The sequence below is a fragment of the Lissotriton vulgaris genome, unplaced genomic scaffold (assembly GCF_964263255.1).
Source record: "Lissotriton vulgaris unplaced genomic scaffold, aLisVul1.2 SCAFFOLD_1359, whole genome shotgun sequence".
Classification (NCBI taxonomy): domain Eukaryota; kingdom Metazoa; phylum Chordata; class Amphibia; order Caudata; family Salamandridae; genus Lissotriton; species Lissotriton vulgaris.
This window is the reverse complement of record NW_028240857.1, coordinates 329,005-345,713: the sequence shown is the minus strand read 5'-3', so window position 1 is coordinate 345,713 and position 16,709 is coordinate 329,005. Positions and strand designations below refer to the sequence as shown.

General features: G+C 51.2%; 1 pseudogene across 1 annotated transcript in view; it reads right to left on the bottom strand.

The window, feature by feature from the left end:
* Positions 1 to 16,709, bottom strand: part of LOC147672511 (uncharacterized) — a 114,116-nt pseudogene that overhangs the window by 46,062 nt on the left and 51,345 nt on the right. The window contains exon 2 of the transcript XR_015303512.1: positions 11,024 to 11,115. The product of XR_015303512.1 is annotated as an uncharacterized LOC147672511 (transcript). The remainder of the gene's footprint in view (positions 1 to 11,023; positions 11,116 to 16,709) is intronic.

Sequence of the window (16,709 nt, the reverse complement as noted above, 5' to 3'; positions counted from 1 at the left end):
AAAGCCAGGCATCCCGCTGCGAGGGGCCGTAGTGGAGATTAAGCAAGCTATTGCCCAGAGTCGCAGAGTGTGACCCTGTGAGTTACTGCCACCCTCTGGTTCATCACAGCACCCTCTGGTTCACCACTGCTTCATCACTGCCACTCTCTGGTTCATCACTGTCACCCTCTGGTTCATCACTGCCACCCTCCGGTTCATCGCAGTACCCTCCGGTTCACAACTGCCACCCTCTGGTTCATCACTGCCACCCTCCGGTTCATCGCAGTACCCTCCGGTTCACAACTGCCACCCTCTGGTTCATCACTGCCACGCTCTGGTTCATCACTGTCAACCTCTGGTTCACCACTACCACCCTCTGGCTCATCACTGCCACCCTCTGGTTCATCATAGCACCTTCTGGTTCACCACTGCCACCCACTGGTTCACCACTGTCAACCTCTGGTTCCAGCACCCTCTGGTTCACCACTGCCACCCTCTGGTTCATCACTGCCACCCTCTGGTTCACCACTGCCACCCTCTGGTTCACCACTGTCACCCTCTGGTTCACAACTGCCACCTTCTGGTTCACTACTGCCACCCTCTGGTTCATCACTGCCACCCTCTCTTTCATCACTGCCACCCTCTGGTTCATCACAGCACCCTCTGGTTCACTACTGCCACCCTCTGTTTCATCACTGTCACCCTCTGGTTTATCACTGCCACCCTCTGGTTCATCACAGCACCCTCTGGTTCACCACTGCCACCCTCTGGTTCATCACTGCCACCCTCTGGTTCATCACTGCCACCCTCTGGTTCACCATTGCCACCCTCTGGTTCACCACTGTCACCATCTGGTTCATCACTGTCACCCTCTGGTTCATCACTGCCACCCTCTGGTTCACCACTGCCACCCTCTAATTGATCACTGCCTTCCTCAGGTTCATCACAGCACCCTCTGGTTCACCACTGCCACCCTCTGGTTCACCACTGTCACCCTCTGGTTCATCACAGCACCCTCTGGTTCACCACTGCCACCCTCTGGTTCATCATTGCCACCCTCTTGTTCACCACTGTCACCATCTGGTTCACCACTGTCACCCTCTGGTTCACCACAGCTACCCTCTGGTTCATCACAGCACCCTCTGCTTCACAACTGCCACCCTCTGGTTCATCACTGCCGCCCTCTGGTTCATCACTGCCACCCTCTGTTTCACCACTGCCACCCTCTGGTTCATCACAGCACCCTCTGGTTCATCACTGCCGCCCTCTGGTTCATCAGTGCCACCCTCCGGTTCACCACTGCCACCCTCTGGTTCATCACTGCCACCCTCTGGTTCATCACTGCCACGCTCTGGTTCATCACTGCCACCCTCTGGTTCACCACTGCCACCCTCTGGTTCACCACTGCCACCTTCTGGTTCATCACTGTCACCCTTTAGTTCATCACTGCCACCCTCTGGTTCACCACTGTCACCCTCTGGATCATCAGTGCCACCCTCTAGTTCATCACTGCTACTCTCTGGTTCGCCACTGCCACCCTCTGGATCATCACTGTCATCCTTTGGTTTATCAATGCCACCCTCTGGTTCATCACTGCCACCCTCTGGTTCATCACAGCACCCTCTGGTTCACCACTGCTGCATCACTGCCACTCTCTGGTTCATCACTGTCACCCTCTGGTTCATCACTGCCACCCTCTGGTTCATCACAGCACCCTCTGGTTCACAACTGCCACCCTCTGGTTCATCATTGCCACCCTCTTGTTCACCACTGTCACCCTCTGGTTCACCACTGTCACCCTCTGGTTCACCACTGCCACCCTCTGGTTCATCACGGCACCCTCTGGTTCCCAACTGCCACCCTCTGGTTCATCACTGCCACCCTCTGGTTCACCACTGCCACCCTCTGGTTCACCACTGTCACCCTCTGGTTCACCACTGCCACCCTCTGGTTCACCATTGCCACCCTCTGGTTCACCACTGCCACCCTCTGGTTCACCACCGTCACCCTCTGGTTCAACACTGCCAGCCTCTGGTTCATCACTGCCACCCTCTGGTTAACCACAGCCACCCTCTGGTTCATCACAGCACCATCTGGTTCACCACTGCTTCATCACTGCCACTCTCTGGTTCATCACTGTCACCCTCTGGTTCATCACTGCCATCCTCTGGTTCATCACAGCACCCTCTGGTTCACAACTGCCACCCTCTGGTTCATCATCGCCACCCTCTGGTTCATCACTGCCACCCTCTGGTTCACCCCTACCACCCTCTGGTTCATCATTGCCATCCTCTGGTTCATCACAGCACCCTCTGGTTCACCACTGCCACCCTCTGGTTCATCACTGCCACCCTCTGGGTCATCACAGCACCTTCTGGTTCACCACTGCCACCCACTGGTTCACCACTGTCAACCTCTGGTTCATCACAGCACCCTCTGGTTCGCCACTGCCACCCTCTGGTTCATTACTGCCACCCTCTAGTTCACCACTGCCACCCTCTGGTTCACCACTGTCACCCTATGGTTCACCACTGCCACCTTCTGGTTCACTACTGCCACCCTCTGGTTCATCACTGCCACCCTCTGGTTCATCACTGCCACCCTCTGGTTCACCACTGCCACCCTCTGTTTCATCGCTGTCACCCTCTGGTTTATCACTGCCACCCTCTGGTTCATCACAGCACCCTCTGGTTCACCACTGCCACCCTCTGGTTCATCACTGCCGCCCTCTGGTTCATCACTGCCACCCTGTGGTTCACCACTGCCACCCTCTGGTTCACCACTGTCACCCTCTGGATCATCAGTGCCACCCTCTAGTTCATCACTTCTACCCTCTGGTTCGCCACTGCCACCCTCTGGATCATCACTGTCACCCTTTGGTTTATCAATGCCACCCTCTGGTTCATCACTGCCACCCTCTGGTTCATCACAGCACCCTCTGGTTCACCACTGATGCATCACTGCCACTCTCTGGTTCATCACTGTCACCCTCTGGTTCATCACAGCACCCTCTGGTTCACAACTGCCACCCTCTGGTTCATCATTGCCACCCTCTTGTTCACCACTGTCACCCTCTGGTTCACCACTGTCACCCTCTGGTTCACCACTGCCACCCTCCGGTTCATCACGGCAACCTCTGGTTCACAACTGCCACCCTCTGGTTCATCACAGCACCCTCTGGTTCACCACTGCCACCCTCTGGTTCATCACTGCCACCCTCTGGTTCACCACTGCCACCCTCTGGTTCACCACTGTCACCCTCTGGTTCACCACTGCCACCCTCTGGTTCACCACTGCCACCCTCTGGTTCACCACTGCCACCCTCTGGTTCACCACCGTCACCCTCTGGTTCAACACTGCCAGCCTCTGGTTCATCACTGCCACCCTCTGGTTCATCACAGCACCATCTGGTTCACCACTGCTTCATCACTGCCACTCTCTGGTTCATCACTGTCACCCTCTGGTTCATCACTGCCACCCTCTGGTTCATCACAGCACCCTCTGGTTCACAACTGCCACCCTCTGGGTTATCACTGCCACCCTCTGGTTCATCACTGCCACCCTCTGGTTCACCCCTACCACCCTCTGGTTCATCATTGCCATCCTCTGGTTCATCACAGCACCCTCTGGTTCACCACTGACACCCTCTGGTTCATCACTGACACCCTCTGGGTCATCACAGCACCTTCTGGTTCACCACTGCCACCCACTGGTTCACCACTGTCAACCTCTGGTTCATCACAGCACCCTCTGGTTCGCCACTGCCACCCTCTGGTTCATTACTGCCACCCTCTGATTCACCACTGCCACCCTCTGGTTCACCACTGTCACCCTATGGTTCACCACTGCCACCTTCTTGTTCACTACTGCCACCCTCTGGTTCATCACTGCCACCCTCTGGTTCATCACTGCCACCCTCTGGTTCATCACAGCACCCTCTGGTTCACCACTGCCACCCTCTGGTTCATCACAGCACCCTCTGGGTCATCACAGCACCTTCTGGTTCACCACTGCCACCCACTGGTTCACCACTGTCAACCTCTGGTTCATCACAGCACCCTCTGGTTCGCCACTGCCACCCTCTGGTTCATTACTGCCACCCTCTAGTTCACCAATGCCACCCTCTGGTTCACCACTGTCACCCTATGGTTCACCACTGCCACCTTCTGGTTCACTACTGCCACCCTCTGGTTCATCACTGCCACCCTCTGGTTCATCACTGCCACCCTCTGGTTCACCACTGCCACCCTCTGTTTCATCGCTGTCACCCTCTGGTTTATCACTGCCTCCCTCTGGTTCATCACAGCACCCTCTGGTTCACCACTGCCACCCTCTGGTTCATCACTGCCGCCCTCTGGTTCATCACTGCCACCCTGTGGTTCACCACTGCCACCCTCTGGTTCACCACTGTCACCCTCTGGATCATCAGTGCCACCCTCTAGTTCATCACTGCTACCCTCTGGTTCGCCACTGCCACCCTCTGGATCATCACTGTCACCCTTTGGTTTATCAATGCCACCCTCTGGTTCATCACTGCCACCCTCTGGTTCATCACAGCACCCTCTGGTTCACCACTTATGCATCTCTGCCACTCTCTGGTTCATCACTGTCACCCTCTGGTTCATCACAGCACCCTCTGGTTCACAACTGCCACCCTCTGGTTCATCATTGCCACCCTCTTGTTCACCACTGTCACCCTCTGGTTCACCACTGTCACCCTCTGGTTCACCACTGCCACCCTCCGGTTCATCACGGCACCCTCTGGTTCACAACTGCCACCCTCTGGTTCATCACAGCACCCTCTGGTTCACAACTGCCACCCTCTGGTTCATCACTGCCACCCTCTGGTTCACCACTGCCACCCTCTGGTTCACCACTGTCACCCTCTGGTTCACCACTGCCACCCTCTGGTTCACCACTGCCACCCTCTGGTTCACCACTGCCACCCTCTGGTTCACCACCGTCACCCTCTGGTTCAACACTGCCAGCCTCTGGTTCATCACTGCCACCCTCTGGTTCATCACAGCACCATCTGGTTCACCACTGCTTCATCACTGCCACTCTCTGGTTCATTACTGTCACCCTCTGGTTCATCACTGCCACCCTCTGGTTCATCACAGCACCCTCTGGTTCACAACTGCCACCCTCTGGGTTATCACTGCCACCCTCTGGTTCATCACTGCCACCCTCTGGTTCACCCCTACCACCCTCTGGTTCATCATTGCCATCCTCTGGTTCATCGCAGCACCCTCTGGTTCACCACTGACACCCTCTGGTTCATCACTGACACCCTCTGGGTCATCACAGCACCTTCTGGTTCACCACTGCCACCCACTGGTTCACCACTGTCAACCTCTGGTTCATCACAGCACCCTCTGGTTCGCCACTGCCACCCTCTGGTTCATTACTGCCACCCTCTGATTCACCACTGCCACCCTCTGGTTCACCACTGTCACCCTATGGTTCACCACTGCCACCTTCTGGTTCACTACTGCCACCCTCTGGTTCATCACTGCCCCCCTCTGGTTCATCACTGTCACCCTCTGGTTCATCACAGCACCCTCTGGTTCACCACTGCCACCCTCTGTTTCATCGCTGTCACCCTCTGGTTTATCACTGCCACCCTCTGGTTCATCACAGCCCCCTCTGCTTCACCACTGCCACCCTCTGGTTCATCACTGCCACCCTCTGGTTCATCACAGCACCCTCTGGTTCACCACTGCCACCCTCTGGTTCATCACTGTCACCCTCTGGTTCATCACTGCCACCCTCTGGTTCATCAAGGCACCCTCTGGTTCACAACTGCCACCCTCTGGGTTATCACTGCCACCCTCTGGTTCACCACTGCCACCCTCTGGTTCACCCCTACCACCCTCTGGTTCATCATTGCCTTCCTCTGGTTCATCACAGCACCCTCTGGTTCACCACTGCCACCCTCTGGTTCATCACTGACACCCTCTGGGTCATCACAGCACCTTCTGGTTCACCACTGCCACCCACTGGTTCACCACTGTCAACCTCTGGTTCATCACAGCACCCTCTGGTTCGCCACTGCCACCCTCTGGTTCATTACTGCCACCCTCTGATTCACCACTGCCACCCTCTGGTTTACCACTGTCACCCTATGGTTCACCACTGCCACCTTCTGGTTCACTACTGCCACCCTCTGGTTCATCACTGCCACCCTCTGGTTCATCACTGCCACCCTCTGGTTCATCACAGCACCCTCTGGTTCACCACTTCCACCCTCTGTTTCATCGCTGTCACCCTCTGGTTTATCACTGCCACCCTCTGGTTCATCACAGCACCCTTTGCTTCACCACTGCCACCCTCTGGTTCAGCACTGCCGCCCTCTGGTTCATCACTGCCACCCTGTGGTCACCACTGCCACCCTCTGGTTTACCACTGTCACCATCTGGTTCATCACTGTCACCCTCTGGTTCATCACTGCCACCCTCTAGTTCACCACTGCCACCCTCTGGTTGATCACTGCCTTCCTCAGGTTCATCACAGCACCCTCTGGTTCACCACTGCCACCCTCTGGTTCACCACTGTCACCCTCTGGTTAATCACAGCACCCTCTGGTTCACCAGTGCCACCCTCTGGTTCATCATTGCCACCCTCTGGTTCATCACAGCACCCTCTGCTTTACAACTGCCACCCTCTGGTTCATCACTGTCACCCTCTGGTTCATCACTGCCACCCTCTGGTTCACCACTGCCACCCTCTGGTTCATCACAGCACCCTCTGGTTCATCACTGCCGCCCTCTGGTTCATCACTGCCACCCTCCAGTTCACCACTGCCACCCTCTGGTTCATCACTGCCATGCTCTGGTTCATCACTGCCACCCTCTGGTTCACCACTGCCACCCTCTGGTTCATCACTGTCACCCTTTGGTTCATCACTGCCACCCTCTGGTTCACCACTGTCACCCTCTGGATCATCACTGCCACCCTCTAGTTCATCACTGCCAACCTCTGGTTCGCCACTGCGACCCTCTGGATCATCACTGTCACCCTCTGGTTTATCAATGCCACCCTCTGGTTCATCACTGCCGCCCTCTGGTTCATCACTGCCACCCTCGGGTTCACCACTGCCACCCTCCGGTTCACCACTGTCACCCTCTGGTTCACCACTGCCACCCTCTGGTTCATCACTGCCGCCCTCTGGTTCACCACTGCCACCCTCTGGTTCATCACAGCACCCTCTGGTTCACCACTGCTTCATCACTGCCACTCTCTGGTTCATCACTGTCACCCTCTGGTTCACCACTGCTTCATCACTGCAGCCCTCTGGTTCACCACTGCCACCCTCTGGTTCATCACAGCACCCTCTGGTTCACCACTGCTTCATCACTGCCACCCTCAGGTTCACCACTGCCACCCTCTGGTTCATCACAGCACCCTCTGGTTCACCACTGCTTCATCACTGCCACTTTCTGGTTCATCACTGTCACCCTCTGGTTCATCACTGCCACCCTCCGGTTCATCGCAGCACCCTCTGGTTCACAACTGCCACCCTCTGGTTCATCACTGCCACGCTCTGGTTCATCACTGCCAACCTCTGGTTCACCACTACCACCCTCTGGTTCATCATTGCCATCCTCTGGTTCATCACTGCACCCTCTGGTTCACAACTGCCACCCTCTGGTTCATAACTGCCACCCTCTGGTTCATCACAGCACCTTCTAGTTCAACACTGCCACCCACTGGTTCACCACTGTCAACCTCTGGTTCCAGCACCCTCTGGTTCACCACTGCCACCCTCTGGTTCATCACTGCCACCCTCTGGTTCACCACTGCCACCCTCTGGTTCACCACTGTCACCCTCTGGTTCACCACTGCCACCTTCTGGTTCACTACTGCCACCCTCTGGTTCATCACTGCCACCCTCTCGTTCATCACTGCCACCCTCTGGTTCATCACAGCACCCTCTGGTTCACTACTGCCACCCTCTGTTTCATCACTGTCACCCTCTGGTTTATCACTGCCACCCTCTGGTTCATCACAGCACCCTCTGGTTCACCACTGCCACCCTCTGGTTCATCACTGCCACCCTCTGGTTCCTCACTGCCACCCTCTGGTTCACCACTGCCACCCTCTGGTTCACCACTGTCACCATCTGGTTCATCACTGTCACCCTCTGGTTTATCACTGCCACCCTCTGGTTCACCACTGCCACCCTCTGGTTGATCACTGCCTTCCTCAGGTTCATCACAGCACCCTCTGGTTCACCACTGCCACCCTCTGGTTCACCACTGTCACCCTCTGGTTCATCACAGCACCCTCTGGTTCACCACTGCCACCCTCTGGTTCATCGTTGCCACCCTCTTGTTCACCACTGTCACCTTCTGGTTCACCACTGTCACCCTCTGCTTTCACAACTGCCACCTTCTGGTTCATCACTGCCACCCTCTGGTTCATCACTGCCACCCTCTGTTTCACCACTGCCACCCTCTGGTTCATCACAGCACCCTCTGGTTCATCACTGCCGCCCTCTGGTTCATCAGTGCCACCCTCCGGTTCACCACTGCCACCCTCTGGTTCATCACTGCCACGCTCTGGTTCATCACTGCCACCCTCTGGTTCACCACTGCCACCCTCTGGTTCACCACTGCCACCCTCTGGTTCATCACTGTCACCCTTTGGTTCATCACTGCCACCCTCTGGTTCACCACTGTCACCCTCTGGATCATCACTGCCACCCTCTAGTTCATCACTGCCACCCTCTGGTTCACCACTGCCACCCTCTGGATCATCACTGTCACCCTTTGGTTTATCAATGCCACCCTCTGGTTCATCACTGCTTCCCTCTGGTTCATCATTGTCACCCTCCGGTTCACCACTGCCACCCTCTGGTTCACCACTGTCACCCTCTGGTTCACCACTGCCACCCTCTGGTTCATCACTGCCGCCCTCTGGTTCACCACTGCCACCCTCTGGTTCATCACAGCACCCTCTGGTCCACCGCTGCTGCATCACTGCCACTCTCTGGTTCATCACTGTCACCCTCTGGTTCATCACTGCCACCCTCTGGTTCATCACAGCACCCTCTGGCTCACAACTGCCACCCTCTGGTTCATCACTGCCACCCTCTGGTTCATCACTGCCACCCTCTGGTTCACCACTACCACCCTCTGGTTCATCATTGCCATCCTCTGATTCATCACAGCACCCTCTGGTTCACCACTGCCACCCTCCAGTTCATCAGTGCCACCCTCTGGTTCATCACAGCACCTTCTGGTTCACCACTGCCACCCACTGGTTCACCACTGTCAACCTCTAGTTCATCACAGCACCCTCTGGTTCACCACTGCCACCCTCTGGTTCATCACTGCCACTGCCAGGGAGACAGAGAGTCAGAGGGAGACAGAGAGTCAGAGGAAGACAGAGAGTCAGAGGGAGACAGAGAGTCAGAGGGACAGAGAGAGGGAGATGGAGAGGGAGAGGGAGGGAGAGAGAGAGAGACAGATGTGTCTATGCTAGGTCTGGTGAGTCTGGTGGCTCAGTGGACGAAGGCGTCCACTGCAAGGACCTATGATCAACCTCATGGTCACAGTTTTTTTTCTTGCACCAGCCCCGCCCCTTCCCCACTGACCCCGCCCCCACCGGTGTGGCCCTCAGACACAAACAACACTGTAAATTTGGCCCCCGAGAGAAAGTTTGTGAGTACCCATGACTTACAGGGTTACAGCAGGTGCCCAAGTTGAAGTTAATTTCTTTGTAACCATTTTGTAAATGTTACAAGGAAATTAGCTTCAACTTGGGCACCTGCTGTAGCCCTGTAAATCCTGCATGTACTTCAGTTTTTGAAAAAATCCGTCCCGCTCGTGAGTTCGCGGATTGTTCTGCAATTTTGCGAGATTCGCGGATCGCAGATTCGCGGATCGCGAAATTGCAGAAAATCCGCAAATTGCGCGAGCGGAACGAATTTTCCGTCCATACTTAACCACAACCTTGGACGTAACCGTTATGTCCAAGGCATGGAAGGGGTCAGTAGATCTTGCTCTGACACTGATGTAACTGGCAATATTTCCCAACCATGATGTGCTCTACATATGCCACATATATTTGTAGTGAGGGCGGGGTTCTACTTGCACACATTGCTATGTTAGCATAAGCGTTTTAGAAGTTAAACGCCATTTTGTCACTTTTTTGCTTTCTGCACACAACACTGTAGGTTGCTGTTGTTGCAAATTAGAATGCTTTATTTTTTTCACATGAGAACGGTCTGTTTTCCACATCCCTAGACTTACACTGCGACCTTAGTCTGCACACTGCTTGCAGAAATCTTCAAGGTCAGAACAATAATGTATGCTGTGATTCAGGTTGATGCACTTGGAAGAATATCGTTTCCAGAGTCAGAGAGCTTTGCTGATCCTGATGTGATTCACCTCTGCTGATCTTGGAGGTATGGGGTTCCTCAGGTAGTAGAATAGAAGGTCTAAGAGACCTTCTATTATTATAAAACCTAGTTCTTAGCAGGGGTGGGTGGTACACAAGGCACTATAGGACCTGTTTCCACTATCATTGTAATATGATTTCTCCCTTTCTGTTTTATGGAATTGTAACAATGCTGACTGTTTAATTTCAGATCATATGCCTGCTTATGTTAGCCAAAATACTGCATCTTAGAGCACGTAGTCCAAAATAAACATTTTAAACTTTTCTGTGTCTCTAATTACTCATGTTGTGGACTGGTATGAGAATAAAACGAAAATGTGTTCTTGATTCCCACCATTCCCAAGAGTACCCTAATTCGCATGGTCTGGGTTGTCTAATCATTGGTAGCTTCGCTCTAGGACAGAGAGCTAATGAGACACTGATGCTATTCGGATAGGGGTTCTGGGTTCTGAGGTGAGTTTCTGGTCCACCACAATTCACTAAGGTCCTGGTTTTCTGTGCATAAACAGAATCCCTGCAACATATTATGTTATTGATGTTCCCTGCAACTTGTATTGCTCAAAGAGTTTCCACTTGTTGATGTTTTACAAGAATAAAAAATGCAATCAAATATTTATGAGACAATGAGATGCAAACATACCTCCAGCCTGCACATCCTGGGACAAGACTGCTGGAAAGAGATCGATGGGAAATGAGAAAGGTTTGGAGGTGAGCAAAACACTGAAACATTACCTGAAAGAACAAATAAAAAAATAAAATTGAAAGGAGAAGATAGATGGATATTTGAAATTACACTAGGGACAAGCAAGAGAAGGAAATAAACTCATTAGCCCTGTGATTTTTTACAGAGCAAAAAAAAGTAAAAAATATTTAAAAAATTTGCAAAACACTGAAAAAAAACTACCATTTAGAACCCATAGAAACTGAAAACAGAAACGCCTATGAATCTTGTTTTCAATGCCTATGATCAGAGAAGAGGACTTGTTGCATGTATGGGAGTATTAACAACGAGACTTAGTGTGTCATGACGGTGCACCAGGTGTGGTTTTCTGTAGTCATGCATTGCAATGGGCTCTGGGAAGTGCAGTCTTTTTGTAACTGTGTTTAACTTGGAAGCTGATAAAGCTATGGATGAAATGCATAATTGTTGAGACTTTCTGAATCTGTACACTTAGGAAAACCTAGGTTTTGAGCATGTCCACTTTCACCCATACTCCTCCTGATAGCCCCAGAGCCCCTCACATTCACTCTATACTGCTCAGAAGACATTTGGGGAACTGAAACCAAAGCCGGCAACCTGGAAATTAAGCTGTATACGGACAACATACTCCTCACTTTACCCTCTCCAGAACGTTTGCGGCCAACACCGATGTTCACCATATCAGACTTTACAGCATTTTCCAGGTACAGAATGAACTAGACCAAAAGTGAAGTCTTACCCTTGATGGTCTATACTACGAGGGAAGCCATCCATGAACATCCATTTCGGTAAATGACCACCAAGATGAAATATTACGAGTATTGATTATTGAGTATTGATTACTACCGATTTTCCAACGATGATCAAAGACATTATGACTGCACTGACTGATCAAATGCACAGGATTTTCAGTAAATGGATCAAACCGCAATTGTCGCTATGGCAGACAAATCCAAACTGGAAACATGGTGGTAGCCCGAGGTTTAATTAAATTTTCTGCATGCTGCCTATACTAGTCCTGGCATCAGAACTATGCCTAATAGATGCAGTCGTTAAAACATACTTGTGGCAAAGTGAGACACGCAGACCGGCCATGTTGAAACTCGAAGCCGCTACTGCAGGTGGACTGAGACTTCCAAAGATAGAAATGTACCATATGGCGCATCAGCTCTCACAGGAAGCATATCATTCTGCCACATATCTGGAACGCACCAATTGGGTACTCCTGAAACAACAACTGTGGGTGGGCACAGGGACCGCAGGTGATATAGCTGCATCATCCCTCACAAATACCTCAAATAGAACTGCTTTGGGGGCCTCGAGCTGCAGAAGCGATGAAGGGGGAAATCTTCACCACCATCTACTCTGCCATTGGTGAGGGGTGCTAGTTTTTATCCTTCCTTCCCTGTTTCTCTCACAGATCGACATCATAAACCCAGAAGGTCGCAATGTGATATTAGCAGGCAAACTAGATGGCAAAGATATAGCCTGTGTGAACACTCATGCCCCCAATGTGGGCCAAACTATCATCCTATTCTCCCTAATTTTCTCGTCACCCGAATACATCATTACCCTATGTTACTCGGAGGAGATTGCAATTGCATGGCTGATGTCACTTTAGATAGATCACACCCCCACTGCCCACATCCCCACTACATAAAACTGCCCACGCATTTCGATGATGGATTAACAATTGAGGATTTGTTGATACCTGGAGAACCTCAACTCCGGAGGGCGGCTTCGACTCTTATTACTCGGGTACGCACAAGCTTTCAGTACACTTAAATACTTTCTTATGCTCGGCCAGCGTACATGCGAGAGCTAGAAGGGTCGAATATCGGGTGAAAAATACTGCGACAACCACCCGTTATTACAGATTCTGGCCTGGGCGCTGATCAGACCCCGCACTGCGACATGGAAGCTCAATACTGCAAAGCTGATGACCCAGTCTTCAGACCTACCCTAGGGAACGTGATCAGTAATTACTTTATGGAAAATTCGGGTACGACTTCCTCCCCACTAGCCGAGTGGGAGGCATTCAAACTAGTGGTGCGTGGTCGCAGCATCTCAGCAGTAGTAAGGACTCGGTCCCAGCTTCATACTGAGATCAATCACTTGGAGCTCCTCTTAATGAAACTGGATCTACTGACAGAGGGAGAACAGGTGCTGCATGACAGACTGAGAGCAGAAAAGGAAAAACTGCTCAAACTAGTGGAGCGACTCTCGGCATACGATTATCGAGCATATATAAAACTAGGGCACACATAGAATGTTATAAATCCGGCAGATTACTAGTGTGGTTGGCCAATCCTGATAGACAGGGTTCCCAAATATTTCAGATGCAAAACAAGGGGAAGGTGACCTTGTTTACAGGTATGCCGTGATTAATACAGTCTTTGCTGTCTATTATTCTAACATCTATGGGTGCTCTGATGTGGCCCCCACCCAGCCCATGCAGGATTATGTTCCATCGGCAAGTACGAAGCAAATGATACAGGTAGTGGCTGCATCCCTAGGAGGTGACATCACAATCCAGGAGGTGAGGGGGCGAGTAAAGCCCTGGGCAAGGTACCAGGCTCAGATGGCTTGACCCTGGAATTTTATGCATTTTGTGCAAACTCGCTTTCACCAATCTTGACTACATTGTATAATGCAGCAAGAGCAGCGGGGGTCTCCCACCAACCATGGGCGAGTTCCTGTTTCTTCCACTCCACAAAAAGGGTAGAGTGACAAGGTAACATCCTAAAGACTGCTCTCCATATTAAATGTAGATTATAAACTGCTTATATAAAATGTTGGTGACTGGGCCCCCATTTAGGTGATCTTATTCACACGGATCAAATGGGGTTTATACCTGAGGTTCCGTGACGGTTCCGTGACGACTTGAACCCGTGTTTTCAAGTTTGTCGGAAATACATAAAAATGGTATCAGTGAACCGCAAATGATCCATTTAGTATATCCTAGTGTTTTCGCTACGCTACAAGTAAGAGCACTCCTTCCACTGACACATTTCTGATCTACCCATGGCATCCATCTTAGATCATGGCCGCCATTTTGTGGTTCCTTGCCCTCACATATGCAATAGCCTCTGATCATTTCATTCACTCCACTTTGATTAAGGACACGTAGCCTTAGCCGGAGATTCACCTCTTACATGACACGTACACCTTAAACCAGATCACGCTGTAGCTACATGACTCGACAAAGGCTGCCTCCTCTGCCCGAGGCCAGTCCTGCCAAACTGGTCTTCGTGTCCATTGTACCTGATCATAATTAGGCGGCCGAAGCCGGTAGCCTTGCCCATTTACAACCCACAAACATCTCTTATCCCGCTTTCCTATCTTCTGCACCTGGCTCTGCTCCTTTCCTTCTGGGCCTTTATTAGGGGGAGGTAACGAACTTTACGATGAGGCGGTCCGGCTCTTGAATGCAATATTGACAAGGGATTGTGATGGACTGGTGGGAACCCCTCTTCGTGAATGTTTGGTATCAGATATTATCGACAGTTCCTGTGTAACGCCAAATATTTATTGTTTAGAGACACAAAGGTTTGGGAATGTACCGACATGTGAAATATTTGCCTAGAGCACAATTTTTAGTATATAAGGAGCAACCCACTTTGTACAAATCGAACAGTCTCCTGAATTCTGCCCGTGTGTAGATTCAGTGACTTCTGTGTCCCTGCAGTAATAAACCTTTGGTCTTTGACGCCACCATCGAGAAGCCCGTGTTTCTGTTCATTTGTGCACCAAGGCAGGTGGAACTCCGGGGTCTTCGGGTGTTGTACCCTGACACCTCTGGACGGAACCAAAAAGTCCAGAACTCCAATTGGCGCCCAACGTGGGGCGACGTCATTCGGTACCGGTCCAAAAGCCTGAAGAGTTCGAGAAGCTTCGTGTGAAGATTCCTGAGGGAGGCGCCCCACTTCATCGATCCCGGCATATCGCACAAGTGGCCCTGAAGTTCTCTTCCACGAGGGTTCCCGTTCAGGACGGCTGCAGTGGGCCGTTGCCTTGACCGTCGCCCTGTCTTGGACCCGAAGTGGTGCAGTCCTTAGTACGGCGAAACGTGACGGGTTTCTCCTTGGTGACGTCTTCAGTGACTCAGTTAAGTATTTAGTGATAGCTAGCTGGTTACTTTTGTGAGGATTGTTAAAAATCCTTGATCGGTTCTTGGTTTGGTTTGGTTTTGTAAGATTATCTTTGGTTGTTCTAATTACGATAATCTATTTGGTTCAGTTTTGGGTATCGATACATCAGTTCGTTTTTGGTAGGCCTAAGTTCTTGGTTCAAGTGCACAATTTGTTTCGTGTCTGTTTGTTTTGTGTTCCGGACTGAAAATGGTAAGTCGGAAAATGTTGTCTTGTTTTAGTTGCAACAGTGACTCACAATTAGAGGACTCTTGTCTGGTTCCTCCGATTGGGACTCCCCTTTATGATTTATACTGTAAGTATGGTGTGGGTCCTATAACTTATAATGAGATATGGGTCCGTTATTGTAAGAAGGATGGTGTCCTTAGTTGGCCACTGCATGGTAGTTTTGAACAAGAGATTCTCGACAACTTAGAAGCGAAATTGTTTAGGAAGAAAGCCCGGCCGGCAATGTTTGACTCTTTTCGTTATTGGCGGAAAGAATCCAAACAGAGAGAAATGAAAAGGTTGAAAAAAGAGCAAAAAGAGCAAGAAGAGTTAACTCTAGAGCAAGCGACTAAACAGTTGCAGGCTAACGAGTGTGAGAAGGCCATAGATGTAGCCATTAGAGAGCATAACTTAGCGATTGACAAGTGCTATCCTGCCTTGCCATCGAAAATGGCTAAGATACTGGAGGATTCCGAAAACGATCCTCTGCTGTCTTATCTGTTACGTTCGCCTCCACCGTATGCACAAGGTGCTACGGCTCCACTCATCCCGAATGTTCAATTGCCGGTTGCTGGACAACCTGGTGTTCTTGTTCCTCAGAATCTAGTTCCTGTACCTCCTGTGATCAATGTAAATGTTCCTATAGCTCCTCCTCTTCCCGCACTGCTGGCTCCTATACCTACCACTATACCTACTGTTCCTCAAACTATTTTCCTCGATACTCCTACTGTTTCGTCATCTATTCCTACCTCTACCGCATTCTCTATGTCTGCGAGTGTACTAACTCCACTTTCTGTTCGTCGAAGAATCACTGATTCTGTTACTAATATGCTGTCTCCTATATATAAAACCTTGATTAAGACTCCTACTCCTGACTCTGTTCAGAGACGGAGTCAGCTTCCAAGTACTGAGGAACGGGGAGTTTTAGACTCCACGGCTCTCAGATGGATTACGAAAGTTAGAAGATATAGTACGAGAGATGTGTTAGAGACATTTATGCAATGGGGAGAGCCAACGCAACGGTACGTCTTTGATGAGATGTGCTCGTTGTTACGTGAGGAAATAGAAGAAGACGATGTTGAATCAGATTTGGAAGATTTAATTAAGGTGCAGAAAGAGTTTGCTGCGGGAATGATAGTGGGCGATAATATAAAGGAAGCGATGGAACTTATTTTGAGTTTTAGGATTGATCCATCTCTTCGTTCGCCGAGAGATTTAGAAAAAAGTAAAGTGAAGCCAAGTCGCCAATATCCTATGAGGGAGGTTCC